Genomic DNA, 20779 nt, shown 5'->3' on the forward strand with positions numbered 1-20779 from the left:
AGATAGCTTACATTGGGCATAGACGTTTTCTTCCTTTAAATGATCAAATGAGGCGAAGTAAACAATTTGATGGTAATGTGGAAACAAGATCTCCTCCTAAAGAATTAACCGCTACATATATATTAGCTCAGTTAGAACATTTGCATGTTGGTCTTTTTGGAAAGCATAAGCAGTATAGGGATATAAAGTGCAAGCGTTCGAAACTTAATTGGTCGAAAAAAAGTATATTTTTCCATCTTGAATACTGGAAATACTTACCACTTCGACGTAAATTGGATGTAATGCACATTGAGAAGAATATATGTGATAGTGTTCTTGGAACCTTGTTGAAAATAGAAGAAAAATCAAAAGACACAGAAAAAGAAAGACTAGATCCTCAAAACATGGGGATTAGGAAAGAGTGCATCTCTGCAAAGATGGAAATAAATAGAACCAACAACATATACATTCAGTGCTGAAGAGAGACACTTATTTGTCAATTTATCAAATCGGTGGTGTGTTATATGGAACCACCATAACAGGCCACATACTATAAGTCGTGCTCATGGTACCAAATGGATTAAAACCGTCTGTTGCCAAACCAAGACACACATTTCTAGGATCCATTGCAAATGTTTGAAATTTCACATCAAACATCTTCCAACCAGAACCATCAGCGNGTTCGTGAATTTTCTGAAATGAAATTCTGTTCCACAGCTTTATCAAGAAATGTCAACAAACTGTCATAATAATTATTGATATTCAACAAGCCCACAGGTTTATTATGGATATTAAGTTGTGCCCAAGAAACAGTGTGAAAAATTTCTTCTAATGTACCAAACCCACCTAGTAGTGCGATAAAAGCATCAGAATTTTTAATCATTTTTGTGATTCTTTCATACATAGAAGAAACTTTTAATTTCTCACCAATCGTAACACCTGTAATATTTCCTTCAGCTAAAGCTGTAGGAATAATACCCAAAACCTGACTACCTCCAAGATGAGCAGATGTTGAAACAGATCCCATTAACCCAATATTACCTCCTCTATATACCAAGTGAAATTTTCTGTCAGCCAATATCTTTCAAAAATTATTCGCTGCTTCTACAAACACTTCATTTTTTCCAAGACCCGACCCACAAAATACACAAATATTTTTCAATGATTGTGCAGAGGTTCCAGCCATGTTTTTTTTACTTTCTTCTTTTTTTTTTTTGCGAAAATAGAGAGAAAGATGAGAGATTTTATAGGGGTAATATGTTATCAGGACAAAACTATGGGTCACAGTTGTAAACAGAATAAACAGTAAAAACAATAATGACACACATGCATGTAAACAGTAGTGTGATTGTGGCTCACAATTTTCCTTTGGTTTTATGTCCAGAAACGGCTTCTACGCCTTCTATGAGTCGAGGATATGCTTCCCATTCAATTTTCTTATAAATTGGCAAACATGATCTTTTTTAGTCGGATTCCCAAGACTATGACGCTCATCTTGGAATTGTTTCCACAAACGGAGAAGTTCAATATGCACATGTTCAATAGAATGCGTCTCAAGAGTCAATAAGATGTTATCTAAAGACTCCTTACTCAGCCCATTCTTAATGAAACCAATTTTATCTTCTCTGTTATTGGAAACACATCCTAAAGATCTGCATCGTTTGTCACAAGTCCATCTTGCACATTTATGACAAACCCCTAAACTTTTGGCCCTTCGTTTTTTCGCATAAGTTCTTTTTCTTAATCCAGGCAAATACCGAATGAGCAATGATTGTGGAACTTCTCCTCCTAATCGGACCTTAGCTTCTATTACAAGACGAATATCTTCTGGAATTCCTTTTTGTATTAGCAACCTCAATCTTTCACACCTTCCTGCATAAATTTTTTTTAGAACATTTTCAGAAACAGAGGGAAAATATTTACAAATTTTTGAGAGAATTTCATCCATTTTGAAAAGAAAAGAAATGATTTTTTTTATTTTTGTATCATCAATTATGGGAAACTGATTAAACCGACTATGAGAGTCACGGAATACCATTATCCGTCATTTAACAGGGAAAATAAAAAGATTAAGGAAACTTGAAATAAAAACAAACACAATTAAATGCAACTGTAAGGTCCAAAATTAAGACAACGTAATCCAACTGCATGCAAATCTAGAAAATATGAAAAATGAGTAATTAACTGATTTGATTGCTAATTGATTATGTGACATACATGCTTACATGTTAAAAATGATTTTATTATCATCATGCATAAAATTTTATTTTTAAGGAATATTCAAGTTGCGATCGAGGAACGGAGACCGAGGGCTGAAAAACGTAAAATATTTTATTAAATAATTAGTTTTAATTATTTAAAATATGGTTGATGATTTTTCATATTTTTGAAAATAAGGGGTTTTGAGGTGATTTTATACGGGACGTAAATTTTATCGGTGATTGTTTTTCAACTAAAATACGAGTTTTTTGGCAACCCGACTAATAAATTCACAAATTTATTTTAACAAAAACTTTGTTAATATTTTATTTAAATCCTAATTAGACTAATGAGCTTAATTTAATGGCTTGATAGGCCTAAGCCTAGTTAGCAAATTAATTAGCTATTTAAAACTATATTAAAGCTCCTAAAACCCTACACCTTGCATCCAACTCACGCCTACCACTTCAGAATTCAGAAAAAACCCTCCCAACCACACACACACACACGGCCACACATAATCATATTTTGAAGAAGAACTTTCGGCATTCAAGGGGGTAGCCTCCTAGCCATCGTCTCCTCGTCCCGTTCTTCGTCGTCAACGTATACTCGTGCGTAAATAACGCAAAGGCACGCCATGATTTTTCCTTTTCTCGTCTATCACACCATATTATCGTTTAAAAGAAAATTGTATTATGAATAGCATGATGTTTATGTTGCAAGTAGAAAATTGTCCATGCATGTTTTGTATTCATGATTTTTGGGTTCGAAAACTTGCTCTATTGCGTGAAGGGGCTGCCATGTCATTAAGGGTTGATCAAGCAATAAAAAGGGCAGGACGTTTCAGTTGGTATCAGAGCAAAGGTCCTGTAAAGGGTTGTGACACCATCAGCGCCGGAAAGATCAGTCGTCAAGCCTCAAGTTGTAAGTTTTACATGCTTTATGTGATTTAATATGTTATTACCTGCATGATGATGTGAATATTATGTTTACGTTATATGTCTATTAGATTCTTGAGTATTTATGCTGGAATGCTTAAATTGTTAAATAGGATAGGCTATGTCACATGATTAGAAAACTTAGATTTAATAGCATGTTGGTTACGTTAGAATTTGGAAAACATTCAGATAAAAATGCCTCCTAGACGTGCCCCCGTTAATGGAAACCAAGCAGAGAACAGTGTGAATCAACAAGGAAATGTACCACCACCACCACCACCACCACCGGGGGATCCTGCTACTCGTGCATTAGTAGGTATGGCTCGTGTCTTCGAGCAATAGTTACAGCAGCAGCAGTTACAACAGCAACAGTTACAACAGCAGTTACAGCAGATGCAGCAGTAGCAGGCGACTAGGCCACAGCAGGATGTTTTTGAGCAGTTTCGGAGGCTAGGGCCGAAGGAATTTGCTGGCACTACCGATCTTTTTGCTGCAGAGGGTTGGATTTGTTCACTTGAGGTACATTTTCGCTATCTTGATATGGGAGATGCGGACCGGGTGAGGTGTACTACTTATCTTCTTAAGGACGACGCTTCTTTATGGTGGGAAAGAGCCGAGCATGGTGTTGACCTTACTACACTCACTTGGGCACAGTTCAAGACAAAGTTCTATGAGAAATATTTCACTCCGGATGCTAGGAGCCGAATAAAGAGGGAATTTATGGCCCTCCGTCAGGGTGATGCTACTGTTGCTGAGTTTGTGAAGAAATTTGATAGGGGTTGTCACTTTGTACCCCTTATTGCCAGGGATGCGGAAGAAAAGCTTAGACATTTTATGGATGGCCTACGACCTACCATTCGGGATAAAGTTATGATGATGCGTCCGGAGAATTATGCTATGGCAGTTACTTATGCATATCAGGATGAGCAGTCCTTGAAGGACATTGACTTTGAGATTCAGCGTAAGAGACAGCACTATCAGAATAACAATCAATCCAACAAGAAGCCGAATACTGGTCCTCCTAGACCTCAAGGGCCCCAAAAGCCCCAAGGTCAAGTCAAGAAGCCAGCGCCACCAAAGCCACAAAATCCGGGAGCACCGAAGCCTGCTGAGAGGCAACTATGCAAACAGTTCAACCGCCCACATCTTGGCAAGTGTGAATGGAGATCATTTAAATGCTTCTACTACAAGGAGGATGGACACAAAGCCAATGACTGCCCAAAGAGGAAAGCAGCTACTACGGCCCGAGCTTATGTTATGAATGCCGAGGAAGCTGAGGAAGAGGCAGACACTACACTTATCACGGGTAACCTAGTCATTTGACATTTTTATATTGCTTACTATTGCATGAAATGTTAAATTGGTTATTAGAATTTGATTGGGAACAAGATTTAACCTAGAGGAAATTAGGTTGCATGATCTACCTTAGTTAGATTTAAGTTATGATTTTAGAAACCTTAGAAAATGACTTGAGTTTTGTGCCTTATTTTATGTGAAGGATGTAATGCTTCCCAATAAAAAGTTTAGGGCCAAAATTAAAGAAGATCATAACCAAAGGATTTTTAGAGGAATTCAAATCATTGGGGGTTAATTGTGCAAATTTTGAAATTTTAAGGTCTAAAGTACAATTTTCGATAATTAAGGGACCAAAACACAATTAACCAAGAAGATAAGGGGCTTTAATGCAATTACCAAATTCTTAAGGACCAAAATGAAATTTTCGAAACTCTAAAGGACTAATTAAATCAAAATTTTTGCAATAAAATAAGGACTTAATTACAAATATTCGAAAACTTTGGGTCAATAATGCAAATTTCAATAGTTGAGGGACTAAAGTGCAATTTTTCCAAGATAGGTTTAAGTTCAACACAAATTCTTCATGTAACTTTGGGAATCAATGATGGTAAATCCTTAAGATTCAACACGAAAAGATTTAAAAGACATTTTCACCGCAGGGAGGATTATCATTCAAGGTGTAGCAACCTATGCACTTTTAGACTCGGGAGCTACACATTCATTCATATCTGAAACCTTCATCAAAAGACTGAATATTACTTCTTAAGATATGGGTTTGGGTTTCAAAATTTCTATTCCATCCGGTGATCAAATGCTCACGTCTAAAATTGTCAAGAATCTGGAGCTTCGTTTATTCAAGGATGTTGTTCGGGCAGATCTTATTGTGCTTCCCATGCCCGAGTTCGATATTATACTTGGGATGGATTGGTTATCAGCGAATGGAGCTTCGATTGATTTTCGTCAGCGATCAGTATCTATTAGGCCACCTAGTGGTAAACCTTTTGTCTTTGAGGCGGCGAGAAACAAACAAATGCCGCACATCATCTCTTGTCTGTGTGCGAGGAAGCTTATTAAGCGTGGATGCCAAGCTTATCTAGCATGTGTCACTACTACACATACATCTACCAGTCAGAAGTTAGAAGATGTTGATATTGCGAGGGATTTTCCTAGCGTCTTTCCCGAGGACGTTTCTGGTATCCCACCTGACCGTGAAGTGGAATTCTCTATTGATCTATTGCCGGGCACCGTTCCTATATCTAAAGCGCCTTATCGTCTAGCACCCGCTGAAATGAAAGAATTGAAAGATCAAATCCAAGAATTGCTAGACAAGGGTTTCATTCGCCCTAGTTATTCTCCATGGGGCGCACCGGTATTATTTGTGAAGAAGAAAATGGTAGTATGCGTCTTTGCATCGATTATCGGGAACTTAACAAGGTCACTATCAAAAACAAATATCCACTGCCAAAAATTGAAGATTTATTTGATCAGTTGCAAGGAACCGCAGTATTTTCAAAAATTGATCTGCGATCTGGATACCATCAATTGAAAGTGAAAGAGTTTGATGTGCACAAGACAGCATTCCGTACTAGATATGGGAACTACGAGTTTATGGTCATGCCATTCGGTCTGACTAATGCACCAGCGATCTTTATGGATCTCATGAATCGCGTATTTCAGCCGTATCTGGATCAGTTTATTATAGTCTTCATCGATTATATATTGATTTATTCGAAGAAAAAAGAGGAGCATAGTCGTCATTTGAGGACAGCATTGCAAGTACTACAAGACAGGAAGCTGTATGCAAAATTCAGCAAGTGCGAGTTTTGGCTCGATAGAGTGGCATTCTTAGGCCACATCATTTCTAGTAATGGCGTTGAAGTTGATCCAAGCAAAGTCGAGGCAGTGAAAGAGTGGCCAGTACCGAAGAGTGTCACCGAGATTCGCAGTTTCTTGGGACTTGCAGGCTATTATCGCAAACTCATCAAGGGATTCTCATCCATTGCAGTACCATTGACATCCTTGACTAAGAAGAATGCGAATTTTATTTGGGGATCCGAGTGTCAAGACAGTTTTGAAAGGTTAATGCAAGCCTTGATTTCAGCACCAGTGTTATCTATGCCATCGGGGCAAGGATATTATGTTCTTTATAACGACGCTTCTAAACTTGGTTTGGGCGCAATTCTGATGCAAAACGACCGGGTTATCGCCTATGCGTTAAGACAGTTGAAAATTCATGAAAAGAACTACCCCACGCACGATCTTGAGCTTGCAGCAGTAGTCTTTGCACTAAAAATTTGGAGACATTACCTTTATGGGGAAAAGTGTAAGATATTCACCGATCGTAAGAGTTTGAAATACTTCTTCACCCAAAAGGAGTTGAATATGAGACAGCGCAGATGGCTCGAATTGGTAAAGAACTATGATTGTGACATTAGCTACCATCCGGGGAAAGCTAATGTAGTGGCAGACTCATTGAGTAGAAAAACAGCAGTTATCACGCATTCATCACTCCAAAGACCGTTGCAGTCCGAGATACAGCGGTTTGAGCTTACAGTGTATGCTAGGGGCGAGGCCCCTAATCTCGCCTTATTATCAGTACAGTCGACTCTGAGAGACAGAATTCGTGATGGGCAGTCTACTGACGAGCAGTTGCAAAAGTGGAGAGCTAGAGATGAAGCCAAGGGCCGGGAATTATATTCAGTAGTGGATGGCTTGGTCCGTTATCGAGACCGTCTATGGGTTTTTAGTGACACGTCATGTTCCATTCATCTGGGCAGCACGAAAATGTATAGAGATCTGCAGCAGTTATATTGGTGGCCAGGCATGAAGAGGGACATTCTGAGATTTGTATCCTAGTGTTTGACTTGTCAACAAGTTAAAGCAGAGCATCAAAGACCAGCAGGTAAATTGAAGTCACTCCCTATTCCCGAGTGGAAATGGGAAAATGTCACCATGGACTTCGTCGTGGGATTGCCGAAGACAGTTAAGGGATTTAATGCTATATGGGTGATAGTTGATCGTCTTACTAAATCAGCGCATTTTCTACCTATCAAGACGACCTTCACCATGATTCAGTACGCCGACTTGTATATTCAAGAGATAGTTCGTCTGCATGGGATTCCTGTATCCATTGTTTCTGACAGAGATCCGAGATTCACGTCATCTTTCTGGAAAAGTCTACATGCAGCGATGGGGACCAAATTATTATTCAGTACATCATTTCATCCTCAAACCGATGGACAGTCAGAAAGAGTTATACAGATTTTGGAAGATCTACTTCGAGCACGTGTTATTGATTTCCAAGGCAGTTGGGAATCAAAATTACCTCTAGTGGAGTTCACCTACAATAATAGCTATCAATCATCAATCGGGATGGCTCCTTTTGAGGCACTTTACGGAAGGAAATGTAGATCTCCTATTTATTGGGACGAAGTGGGTGAAAGAAGAGAGATCGATCCAGATGTGATTGAAGAGACTACCGAGCTTATAGTCAAAATTCGCGATAGAATGAAGACGGCGCAAAGCCGACAAAAGAGTTATGCAGACAAACGACGTAGGGACTTAGAGTTTGCAGTGTGAGATCACGTATTTGTGAAATAGCACCCATGAAAGGTGTTATGCGTTTTGGCAAAAAGGGGAAACTAAGCCCAAGATTTATTGGTCCATTTGAGATTTTGGAGAGGATTGGTACGCTAGCTTATAGAGTGGCTTTGCCACCAGCACTTGCAGGAGTTCACAATGTGTTCCACATTTCAACGTTGCGGAAGTACATGTCGAATCCGTCACATGTGCTAAATTATGAACCTCTTCAATTAACTCCAAATATGACATATGAAGAAAGACCTGTCCAGATCTTAGCAAGACAAGAAAGAAGATTGCGAAACAAAGTCATTCCAATGGTCAAGGTCAAGTGGCTGAATCACTCGGAAGAGGAAGCTACTTGGGAAACCGAGAGGGACTTGAAGGGTCGCTATCCAGAACTATTCAGTAAGTTCTAATTTCGAGGACGAAATTTTATTTAAGGGGGGGAGGAATTGTAAGGTCCAAAATTAAGACAACGTAATCCAACTGCATGCAAATCTAGGAAATATGAAAAATGAGTAATTAACTGATTTTGATTGCTAATTGATAATGTGACATACATGCTTACATGTTAAAAATGATTTTATTATCATCATGCATAAAATTATATTTTTAAGGAATATTCAAGTTGCGATCGAGGAACGGAGACCGAGGGCTGAAAAACGTAAAATATTTTTATTAAATAATTAATTTTAGTTATTTAAAATATGGTTGATGATTTTTCATATTTTTGAAAATAAGGGGTTTTGAGGTGATTTTATACGTCGGGACGTAAATTTTATCGGTGATGGTTTTCAACTAAAATACGAGCTTTTTGGCAACCCGGCTAATAAATTCACAAATTTATTTTAACAAAAACTTTGTTAATATTTTATTTAAATCCTAATTAGACTAATGGGCTTAATTTAATAGCTTGATAGGCCTAAGCTTAGTTAGCAAATTAATTAGCTATTTAACTATATTAAAGCTCCTAAAACCCTACACCTTGCATCCAACTCACGCCTCCCACTTCAGAATTCAGAAAAAACCCTCCCAACCACACACACACACACGGCCACACATACTCATATTTTGAAGAAGAACTTCCGGCATTCAAGGGGGTAGCCTCCTATCCATCGTCTCCTTGTCCCGTTCTTCGTCGTCAACGTATATTCGAGCGTAAATAACGCAAAGGCATGCCATGATTCTTCTTTTTCTCTTCTATCACACCATATTATCGTTTAAAAGAAAATTGTATTATGAATAGCTTAATGTTTATGTTGCATATCGAAAATTGTCCATGCATGTTTTGTATTCATGATTTTTGGGTTCGAAAACTTGCTCTATTGCGTGAAGGGGCAGCCATGTCATTAAGGGTTAATCAAGCAATAAAAAGGGCAGGACGTTTCATCAACACAAAAAAAATCAAGGATCAGAAAGGGAAATAAACTCTTCTTGAAAGATTTCATTTTCCAAAAATGGTTTAAGCCTTTGTCCATTCACTTTAAAAACATCACCATTTTTAGGATTTTCAATATCCACAGCTCCATAAGTATACACATGTTTTACAACATATGGGCCTGTCCATCTTGATCGTAATTTTCCTGGAAATATGTGAAGTCGAGAATTATAAAGCAAAACTTTTTTACCAATCTCAAAAGATTTTCTAAAAATTATTTTATCATGAAATGATTTGATTTTTGCTTTATAAATCCTTGAATTCTCATACGCGTAATTTCTGAGTTCATCAAGTTCATTAAGTTGCAATTTACGCAATTTGTTGGCATCATCCATGCTTGAATTTAAAGTTTTGATCGCTCAATAAGCTTTATGTTCCAATTCCACAGGCAAATGACAATGTTTTCCATAAACCAACCTATAGGGAGACATATTCAATGATGTTTTAAAAGCTGTTCGATATGCCCAAAGTGCATCATTAAGTCGCAGAGACCAATCATTTCTATTTGAGTTAACAGTTTTTTCCAAAATTTGCTTTATCCCCCTATTAGCTAATTCAACTTGTCCATTTGTTTGAGGATGATAAAGAGTAGTTACTTTGTGAGTAATACCATATTTTTTCATTAATGAAGCAAATTGTTTATTAACAAAGTGAGTTCCCCCATCACTTATCATGGCTCGAGAAATTCCAAATCTACTAAAAATATTTTCTTTTAAAAATTTGATGACGATTTTATGATCATTTGTTCGACATGGAATTGCCTCTATCCATTTGGAAACATAATCAACTGCAACTAAAATATACAAGTATCCAAACGACGGTGGAAAAGGTCCCATAAAATCTATTCCCCAACAATCAAAGATTTCAATTTCAATAATAGGATTCAAAGGCATCATGTTTCTTTTTGAAATCGCACCCAATTTTTGACAATTTTCACAGATCTTGCAGATTTCGTGGGTGTCTTTAAACAAAGTGGGCCAATAAAATCCACACTGCAAGATTTTTGCAGCTGTTTTCTTTGAAGAAAAATGTCCTCCGCATGCTTCTGAATGACAAAATTTAATGACACTACTTACCTCATTGTCGGGTATGCAACGTCGAAAAATTTGATCCGGACAATACTTGAACAGATACGGATCATCCCAATAAAAGTTTTTTACCTCATTCAAAAATTTTCTTTTATCTTGAGAACTCCATTGCGGTGGCATTTTTCCTGTCACAAGAAAATTTACTATGTTAGCAAACCAAGGTGTAGTAGTAACTGAAAATAGATGTTCATCAGGAAAATTATCGTTAATTGGTGTCATTTCACAAGATGATCCTGTTACTAGTCTCGATAAATGATCGGCTACGACATTCTCGGTTCTTTTTTTATCTTTGATCACAATGTCAAATTCTTGGAGCAACAAAATCCATCGTATCAGTCGTGGCTTTGCATCCTGTTTGGTCAACAAATATCTAATAGCAGAATGATCAGTAAACACGATAGTTGTTGATCCAATCAAATAAGAACGAAATTTATCTAATGCAAATATTACAGCAAGTAGTTCTTTTTCAGTTGTGGAGTAATTCATTTGAGCATTGTTTAAAGTTCTACTTGCATAATATATCACATAAGGCTTACCGTTTCTTCTTTGACCCAATACTGCACCGACTGCATAATCACTCGCATCGCACATGATTTCAAATGGTAAAGACCAATCAGGAGGTTGCATGATAGGAGCTGATGTTAAATGTCGAATGATTTTATCAAAAGCATTTTGACATTCTTGAGTCCACTCAAATGCACTGTCTTTTGTTAAGAGGTTACAAATGGGTTTAGAGATTAAACTAAAGTCCTTTATAAACCTCCTATAAAATCCAGCATGTCCCAAAAATGAGCGAATTTCTTTAATGGTTTTTGGAGGGGGTAAATTGGCAATGACATCAACTTTTGCTTTATCAACTTCAATTCCATGAGATGACACGACATGTCCCAAAACAATTCCAGAAGTAATCATGTAATGACATTTTTCCCAATTTAAAATAAGACCTTTTTCCTCGCATCTTTTTAAAACTTTTTCCAAATTTTCAAGACAATTATCAAATGTATTCCCAAAGACAGTTAAATCATCCATGAAAATTTCCAAATAATTTTCAACCATGTCGCAAAAAATGCTTAGCATACATCTTTGAAATGTTGCTGGGGCATTGCATAATCCAAATGGCATCCTTCTAAATGCAAATGTTCCAAAAGGACATGTGAATGTAGTTTTATCTTGATCTTCGAGTGCAATGGGAATTTGATAATAACCTGAATATCCATCAAGAAAACAGTAGTATGGATGACCTGCTACTCTTTCTAAAATTTGATCCAAAAATGGTAATGGAAAATGATCTTTTCTAGTGGCGTCATTTAATTTTCTATAATCAATACACATCCGCCAACTAGATGGGACTCGACTTGTTAACAATTCACCTTTTTCATTTTTTATCACTGTGATGCCAGATTTTTTCGGAACTACTTGTGTTGGGCTTACCCACTTACTATCAGAAATAGGGTAGATAATCCCAACATCAAGTAGTTTGAGAACTTCAGTTTTCACAACATCTTTCATGTGTGGATTTAATCTCCTTTGTGGTTGTTGAGATGTTTTTGCATTTTCTTCTAAGTGAATTTTGTGAGTGCAAATTAGTGGATTAATGCCCTTGAGATCTTTTAGTGTCCAACCAATTGCATTTTTATGTCTTTTAAGCATATCAACTAATTTACCTTCTTCATCACTTGCTAGTTTGGAAGAAATTACCACCGGATATGTTTCATCTTCTCCAAGAAATGCATACTTCAATTCTTCTGGCAAGGGTTTTAACTCCAATATGGGTGGTTCGTCTTTGTTCTCATATTTTGCATCAAATTCTTTCTCTGATCCTGGTAACGAGTGATACCTGATAAAATCATCAAGATCAATTTCAATATTTTCTTTAACAGTTTCAATTGAACAAATATCTAATTGATCACGAGTACTCCCTTCTTGAATGTTTTCTTCCACAAGAGTTTCAATAAGATTTTCATCTTCACTTTCATCTCCTTTGTCATGTGGTTGCTTACAAAGATTAAACACATTAAGCTCCAAGGTCATGTTACCAAATGACAACTTCATTATTCCATTCCTGCAATTTATAAGAGCATTAGAAGTTGCTAAAAATGGACGACCTAAAATTACAGGAATTGCATTACAAGCTTCGATAGGTTGTGTATCTAAAACTATGAAATCGACAGGATATACAAAGTTATCAACTTGGACCAACACGTCTTCTACCATACCTCTTGGCACTTTAACAGATCTATCAGCAAGTAAAAGTGTTACCGAAGTAGGTTTTAACTCGCCTAGATTGAGTTCTTGATAAACTGAATATGGAAGTAAATTCACACTAGCTCCAAGGTCAAGCAAGGCTTTTTTAATCTTTCGTTCTCCAATAATACAAGAAATAGTAGGACAACCAGGGTCTTTGTATTTCAAAGCATTATTATTTTGAATGATTGCACTTACTTGTTCGGCTAAAAATGCTTTCTTTTTCACATTCAATTTTCTTTTCACAGTGCACAAGTCTTTCAAAAATTTGGCATATGATGGTACCTGTTTTATTGCATCTAATAAAGGAATATTAACTTTTACTTGTTTAAAAATATCATATATATCAGAATTCAAATTTGATTTTTTTGTATTTTTCAATGCATGAGGGAATGGTGGTGACACTGTCTGTTGAACCTCCTCTTCGCAAGTTATGGGTTCCACTTCCTTACCCTTTGGAGTTGATTTATCATCATCTTCACAAGGTTCAAGAATGGATTTTTCCACAACCTTACCACTTCGAAGGGTAATAACAGATTTTACCTGATCCATCGGTTGAGTTCCAGAAGTTCCAGTTTGTGAATGATGATCCTTGGGATTAGGCAGAGGTTGTGAAGGAAATTTACCTTTTTCATGAACATTAAGTGCAGATGCAAATTTAGCAAGAGTATCTTTCAAATCTGTCATGGTTTGAGCAGTTTGAGTATTGATAGACTCTTGCTTTGCAATGAAAGAATTCAATATATCTTCCAAATTCCTTTTAGGTGGAGGAACATAAGGTGCATAATTTTGAAAATTTTGTTGATTTTGGAAATGTGGTTGTGAAAATTGTGCAGCATTATCATTCCTCCAACTAAAATTTGGATGATTTCGCCAACCTGGATTGTAATTTTGAGAAAATGGTTCAAAATTTGGCCTTTTGAAATTGTTCAAAACATTGGCTTGTTCATGGAGACATTCTTTAAAAGAGGGCAAAGTGGGACAATCTTTTGTAGAATGATCACTTGTATCACAGATGTGACACGCAATTTCTTGAACAGATTTTAATTGACCATTCTTTTTCAATTCAAGTGCTTCAACTTTTCTTGCCAAAGAGGTAAATCTAGCTTGCAGATCATGTTCATCTTTGAGGGTATACATACCTCCACCAGATGTGGGAGATTGAATCTTGTTTGATGGTTCGATTGTACCTATAGTGTCCCAATTTTGAGCATTTTCAGCTAATGAATCGAGATACTCAATTGCCTCGTTTGGATCTTTATCTTCAAATGTTCCATTACACATAAATTCAACCATTTGCCTATCTTTAGGTGTTAAGCCTTCATAAAATTGAGAAACAACTCTCCAAATTTCAAAACCATGATGTGGACAAAGATTAAGCAATTCTTTATATCTATCCCAACACTGATAAAAAGTTTCTCCTTGTTTTTGAGTGAAAGTGATGATTTGCCTTTTGAAAGAATTTGTTCTATGAGATGGAAAAAACTTTTTCAAAAATTGTTGTTGCAATTCATCCCAAGTTCGAATGGATCCCGATCTAAGATTTTGTAGCCAAGTTTTAGCTTTATCTTTTAAAGAAAAAGGAAAAAGCTTAAGTCGAATGGTGTTCATGCTACAATTTAGATCATTATATGTGTTGCACACTTCTTCAAACTCTCGTAAATGCATGTATGGATTTTCAGAATCTAAGCCATGAAAATTGGGTAAAAGTTGGATAATACCAGGCTTAAAATTGAAATGAGATGCATCGGGGGGAAAAACTAGACATGAAGGTGCACTAGTACGTGTAGGATTCATGTGATCTCTAAGTGTTCTTCGTCTATCATGATCATGTTGAGATTGAATTTCATCTTCATTTTCTTGGATGGGTTCTTCCGCCATGTTTTGTGAAAATAAAGGGTTATTTCGAATGAGTCGACCACTAAGTGTACGTGACCAAATAATGCTCATGCAAATGCAAATGCAAAAGAATAAAAACACACAAAAGCAATAAAAATTCAAATAAAGAAAAATAAACTATAAACAAAATTAAATAGACTTGAAATTAAATTATACTTCCCCGGCAACGGCGCCAAAAACTTGTTGTCACTTTGATTGTTGCACTCCCAAGAGCAGGTTGTCCACAAGTAGTATAATTCGGTGAGTCCGATATCGTATCCACAGGGAAGCTAAGGTAATTACAAGTCCACTACAATGTCTTTTTGTTTTGTTTTTGTTTTTGTTTCTTTTTAATTTTAATTGTTTGAATCTTTAATGGGTAAATTTTAATTGTTCAAATTTTAATTTAAGTAGTTGAGATTAAAGGATCCACTCTTGGTATTTTAATAAAGTTAACATTAACGAACAATATTGAAATCCACTTAATAAAATGGTTCCAATATATTAAATAATCATATTTATATTATGTTATAAATTATTATCTTATAAGTATATAATATATACCAAAACTTATAAATGTGGTCAAGTATTTATTGTGCTATATATATTTGTAAACACTAAATCAAGGTTCCCACTTTAAATGGTTGGTAAAACCAAACAAACATTTAAATGGTACCAATAAATTAATACTATGATATATTCATATATAATAAATCAAGGAATCCAATTTAAATGGTTGGTAAAACCAAACTAACATTTAAATGGTTCCAAGAATTTAATATTATAATATATTTATATATAATAAATCAAGGCATCCACTTTAAATGGTTGATAATACCAAACTAACATTTAAATGGTTCCAAGAATTTAGTGTAACATATAGCAACAATAAATCAAAACTCCCACTTATAAGTAGGGTATAAAAATGCTTAAAGAAATAAATATAACATAAACAATAAATAATGATTAAATAATATAAAACATAGATTCTTACCTTTTAATAACCTTATTATCATGCCAAGAGTTTCACCTTATCATCTCAACTTTAGGAAGTTAGCTATTCATTATTCAAAGTGTAAAACTTTGAATATGAAATTAACATGCTAATTGTATTTAAATGAAGAAATAAAAGAAAAATATAGAGAGAAATATTATGAACTCAAAGGTTTATTCATAGAATGAGGGATATCTCAATACATTACAATGCACCCCTATTTATAGCCAAATTTAGGGAGACAATCACAAATAAAATATTATTTTTTTACACATAAGTCTTCATTGGTGTTCCAAGATATTATATTATATTACACATCACTTTTGAAAATTTTATTCTCCGAATCTGCTTTTTCACATAAAAAGAAACATGTGGATAATTGAGTTGTTTAGTTGTGGTATTTTTTTCAAACCATTTGACCAAGTAATTTGAGAGATATGGTCAAAATACTAGAGCATGATAAAACTGCCACTCCTTTGATAACTTTATTTGTTGCTTAATTTGATCCCAATTGTGAGAGGATTTTTATCTCATGCTTGTCAACAATATTGTAGATATTACAATCAACTTTCTACAGGTCCAAGAATCATCTTAATCCCATTTGCAACGCCAAGTTTATTCTTGTTCTATCGAACTTGTAAAAAATATTAAAAACTTGTAATTACACAACAACTTATATTTTATACAATTTATTATAAAACATATAATATTTAAACATTTAATAAAACAAAAACTATATATTTATATTATAAAACATTTAATTACTGTACAATTTTTATGTTTATCATTGGGCACCGCCGGGCTTGTTGTAATACATTTAGATATGTTGTGGGATGTATTTAGGTGTTATTTGAACGTTCGTTTGGGTTGGGAATGGCTTTGGATGTAATAGAAGTCGTAGGAAGTGAAATGATATCGAATTACGGGTTATTGTTGTATTTAAGTTGCTTGTCGATGCTTGGGGACGTTTGGGGTGTTTGTACAGGTTTGAATCAGTGTAATAGCATCCTAGGATGAGTCTCGAGGTGTTGGTTCATGGTCCCTAGGCTTGAATTGGAAGAATGAATCAATAAGTTAGTGAATTTTCGCGAGTTTGCAAGTTCAGAGGCCACCCGAACCCCTTTCCGGACCCGGACACAGAGTCCGTGCTCTTTTTCCTTCAAAATGCGAAATTTCAGCATGTACCCGACCCCTACCCGGACCCTTAAACGGGGTCCGTGTACCCCTTTTAAAAAAAAAAATATTTTTTTTAGGGATTGTTTTTGTGGTTTGATGTCATGATTAAGTACGATGATTAAACGAGGTCAAGTCCCGAGAGATTTAGAACGTCACAAGGAAATTTGTCATTTTTTGGTGTGAGCATGACTATACGTATAAGCTATGAAAGATAAGTGCTCGAACTCATGTTAGTATGTGCAGCAGTGGCCCCAAGCGAGATCCAACGAATCCCTCAACGCTACGTAAGTATGATCGACGTGAAAAAGAAAATATGTTTATGTTTTTGAGATATGCTAAATGTCTTGTGACCAAATGATGAACGGGTTTAGAAGTCGGTGAACGTGGCCGATGACCTCTCCACCCCGGTAAAGCATGACTGGGTTTAGATCAGGATTGGAAAGCGGTAATGCATGACCAGGGACCAATCCACCTGGTAAAGCATGACTGGGGATCTCATGTATGTGGTAGTGGATTTTCCATGCAAGCCTAGTATTGTGGTTTAGTCTGATCAGGCACATTTATGTATGGGTCGCTTGCTTTGAAAACTAAAAGACTTATTTAATATCCTAAGTAAATTAATAAAGAGTCCTAGCCCTCTCCGTCACAATTCACGTAAACACACTCATCACACACAATTTACACACACTTTTGCCGTGAGCTTCCAAGGCTTGGGTAGGGAGATTTTTCTTCTTCTTCCATCAGAACCTCCAACTGATCACTCCCACAATATTACTTGATTATTTTAGCCACTTTCTAGCAAGAAAAACGCAGCACAACGCCCTTCGATCGCCCACCGCTTTCCCCGCGACGATATTCGACGGTTCGAGCGTTTAAAAAATGCAAAGGCATGTTTTAATCCTTCTTTTACGCATCGATCTTGTCATATAATGTATGTTGATACAAATTATGCATGAAAATTAATTTTTATATGCAAACATGATATTAAAACAATCGAAACCGTTTTCTGAAAATTTTTGGCATGTTTCATACGTTTCATGGTTTTCTTGATCAATACTTCGGATGGACCCCTCTAGACATGGCTGCGGCTGTATGGCTAGGATTTGGGGTGTGTTTTGGGTCATGGTTGATGGCTGGTAAGGGCTAGACAAGGTCTGGTATGGCATGGGTTAAGAAAAGGCGCCGCTGCTGTCATGCTATCGGGTAGGGATATTCTTGTGTTTTGTCGAACGGTTCCATGCAGGGCCTGGTTTGGGGTTCGTAGCTATGGTGAGGGACGTGAGTTAGAGTCCTAGGATGAGTATTGTAGTGGTGGTTCATGGGCTGGATGGTTGGGTAGAGCACTAAAACCAGAAACACATAGCTGTACAGAAGTGGTCTCATGGAAGGGTTGTAGCCGTTCGGCCTTGGGATTCAGTCAAGGGCTGGACCAGGGCTCTTGGATACGGTTTGGGACATGTATTAGGGTCCTAATATGAGTCTTGTTAGGATGGTTCATGGCCGGAGTGGCAGCTAGGTTGCTGGAACTAGGAAAAAAAAATACAACTGCACATAATTGGGGTGCATTTAGGGGCTGTAGGTGTTTGACCTTATGGTTTCGGTCAGGGGCTGGTTGGGGCTCTTGGCTATGGTTTAGGCAGCCTCTAAGGGTCCTAGGATAAGCCTAATTAAGGTGTTTTGTGGCTTGGTTGGCTAGAGAAAGCTGTAGGACCAGAAACATGAAAGCTACACAGTTTGAGTCTCATGTAGCTGCTGTCAAGATTCTGATGTTTTTAGGCTTGGGCGCTGGTCCTGAGTTAAAAAGGGCTTAACTATGGTCTTAAGTTATGTCTAAGGGTTGAGTCTAGGGCCTGGTTCGGGTTCGATTCGAGTCGGTTTAAGCGTGAAGTCTTTAGAAGCGTATAAAGGTCATAGCGTGTTTCCTTGGGGCAGCTTGGTTTCTATGGATCGTAGGTTGTGTTAAGTTGGTTCGATTATTGTTTGGGGATAGTTTACGCTATTGTACAGTAGGTTAGGATGTCATCTAAGTATGGTTCGAGCCCCGATTCGTTCGGTAAGTCGTAGGCTGTTTTAATTAATTTGGGAGTCGTATGTGTACGTTTGGGTTTTGTGCTAAGTTTAGCGATTTAAATTTTAAGGTTACGGCAGCAAGTCCAGGGTGTTCCAACGAAGTCAAGATGTTTGTAAATATGTATCACGTGCAAAATAATTATTTTTGAGCTATGCGATTTGTCTTGTGGCCAAATTATGTTACGAGATTGGAAAGCGGTAAAGTATGACCGGAGACCTCTCCACTCGGTAAAGTATGACCGGGGATTTATGTATGTGGGAGTGGACATCTAGTCGAAAGGCTGTGGTGATCCCTGCCGACCCAGTACTGTGGTTTAAGTTTGATCAAACGATTTATGTGTATGGGCCACTTGCATTGAACAGAACTCTACGTAAAATTATTTATGTTTATGATTATGCATAACAAGTATGAAAAATATGATTTTATGATTTTATGAAATTGTTTATGCAAGCAAGTCACGTTATACATATTTATGCCTATAATATTTTATGTACAAGCTAAGTTTAAATTGCATGGATTTTTATTACGTATTATTCGTTATTTACGGTTTATGCATGCTGAGTTATTAGACTCACTAGACTTGATCGATGCAGATGATGTAGTTGAGGAGACAAGAGGCGATGACCAATGAGCAGGCTCGGGCCAGTGGCAGGGCAAACCCGAGGACCTTTTAGTTTAAGTTATATTATTTCGCACGTTCTTTTAAATTATTTACTCCGACCTTTGATTTATTAGGATTGGTGATAAGCAAATTAAATTTATAATTTGTTAGACTATTTTTAAATTTAATTAGTATAGTTTTTTGATTTTAGTATTAATTGGATGTTGGTGATTTATTTTAAATGATGGAGTTTTAATATTAATTTTATTTTAGTATGAGTGCTGACTGTTAATTTATTTTAAGAGCAATATTTTTAATAAATCATTTAATAAGAAAATCTTTAATTTTTCCGCAAATGTTAAAGTACTAGTATGTTAAGATACGGTTCGTCAAAGTTATGCCTACTGCCAGTTGCGAGAAGCTCACGAAGCCACACCTCAAGTCTGTTAGTTTTAAGATTTTAAATTATTTCATGTAATAAGCATCGAGTCATGATTTCAACATGTGCTTATTTAAATCCGAATTGCGTGCATCTTATGTTATGATATTATGTTCATGCATGTTGGGTTTACGTGTTGGGAAAATTTTGGAACAGTATGCCTCCCAGACGCAGGATTGTGCGTGAAGCAGGCGATGAGAATAGGGAAGCCCAGGATGGGGAGAGGGTCACTCCTTCTCGTCCGTCCACAGATATGTAGGCTCAGATGCTTGCAAGGATGACTCAGTTCTTCGCACAGTTTGCGGGGAACCAGTCTGTAGTGAATACAGGGGCGAGGCCCAGACCGGAGGTGGTTTATGAGAGGTTTAGGAGGATGGATCCTAAGGAGTTCTCGGGACTACTGACCCGATGATAGCTGAAGGATGGATTAAGTCCATCAAGGTGATTTTCGCTTTCATGGAGCTGCAGGATGCAGACAACGTCAGGTGTGCCATATTTCTACTGATAAGGGACGTCAGACTGTGGTGGGAGAGCGCATCAGTGTCAGTGAACTTGCGAACACTGACTTGGGATGGGTTCGAGGAGGTTTTCTACTCCAAGTACTTCACTGAAGAAGTACGCTCTCGCCTGACCAGAGAGTTCATGACATTGCGTCAAAGAGACAGCAGCGTAGCTGAGTTCGTGAGGAAGTTCGAGAGGGGGTGTCACTTTGTACCCCTGATTGCGAATGATGCCTGGGAGAAGTTGAGGCATTTTATGGATGGGTTGTGACCGATCTTGCGCCGTGACGTTTGAGTTACTGGTCCCACTACTTATGCAGTTGTCATATCGAGAGCTTTGGCGGCAGAGCATGACC

General features: G+C 36.9%; 1 pseudogene; it reads right to left on the minus strand.

The window, feature by feature from the left end:
- Positions 1-483: 483 nt before the first annotated feature.
- The window catches only part of LOC140982091 (uncharacterized), a 31695-nt pseudogene continuing 11399 nt past the window's right edge, over positions 484-20779 (minus strand).

This window comes from Primulina huaijiensis, chromosome 8 (genome assembly GCF_012295235.1).
Source record: "Primulina huaijiensis isolate GDHJ02 chromosome 8, ASM1229523v2, whole genome shotgun sequence".
NCBI lineage: Eukaryota > Viridiplantae > Streptophyta > Magnoliopsida > Lamiales > Gesneriaceae > Primulina > Primulina huaijiensis.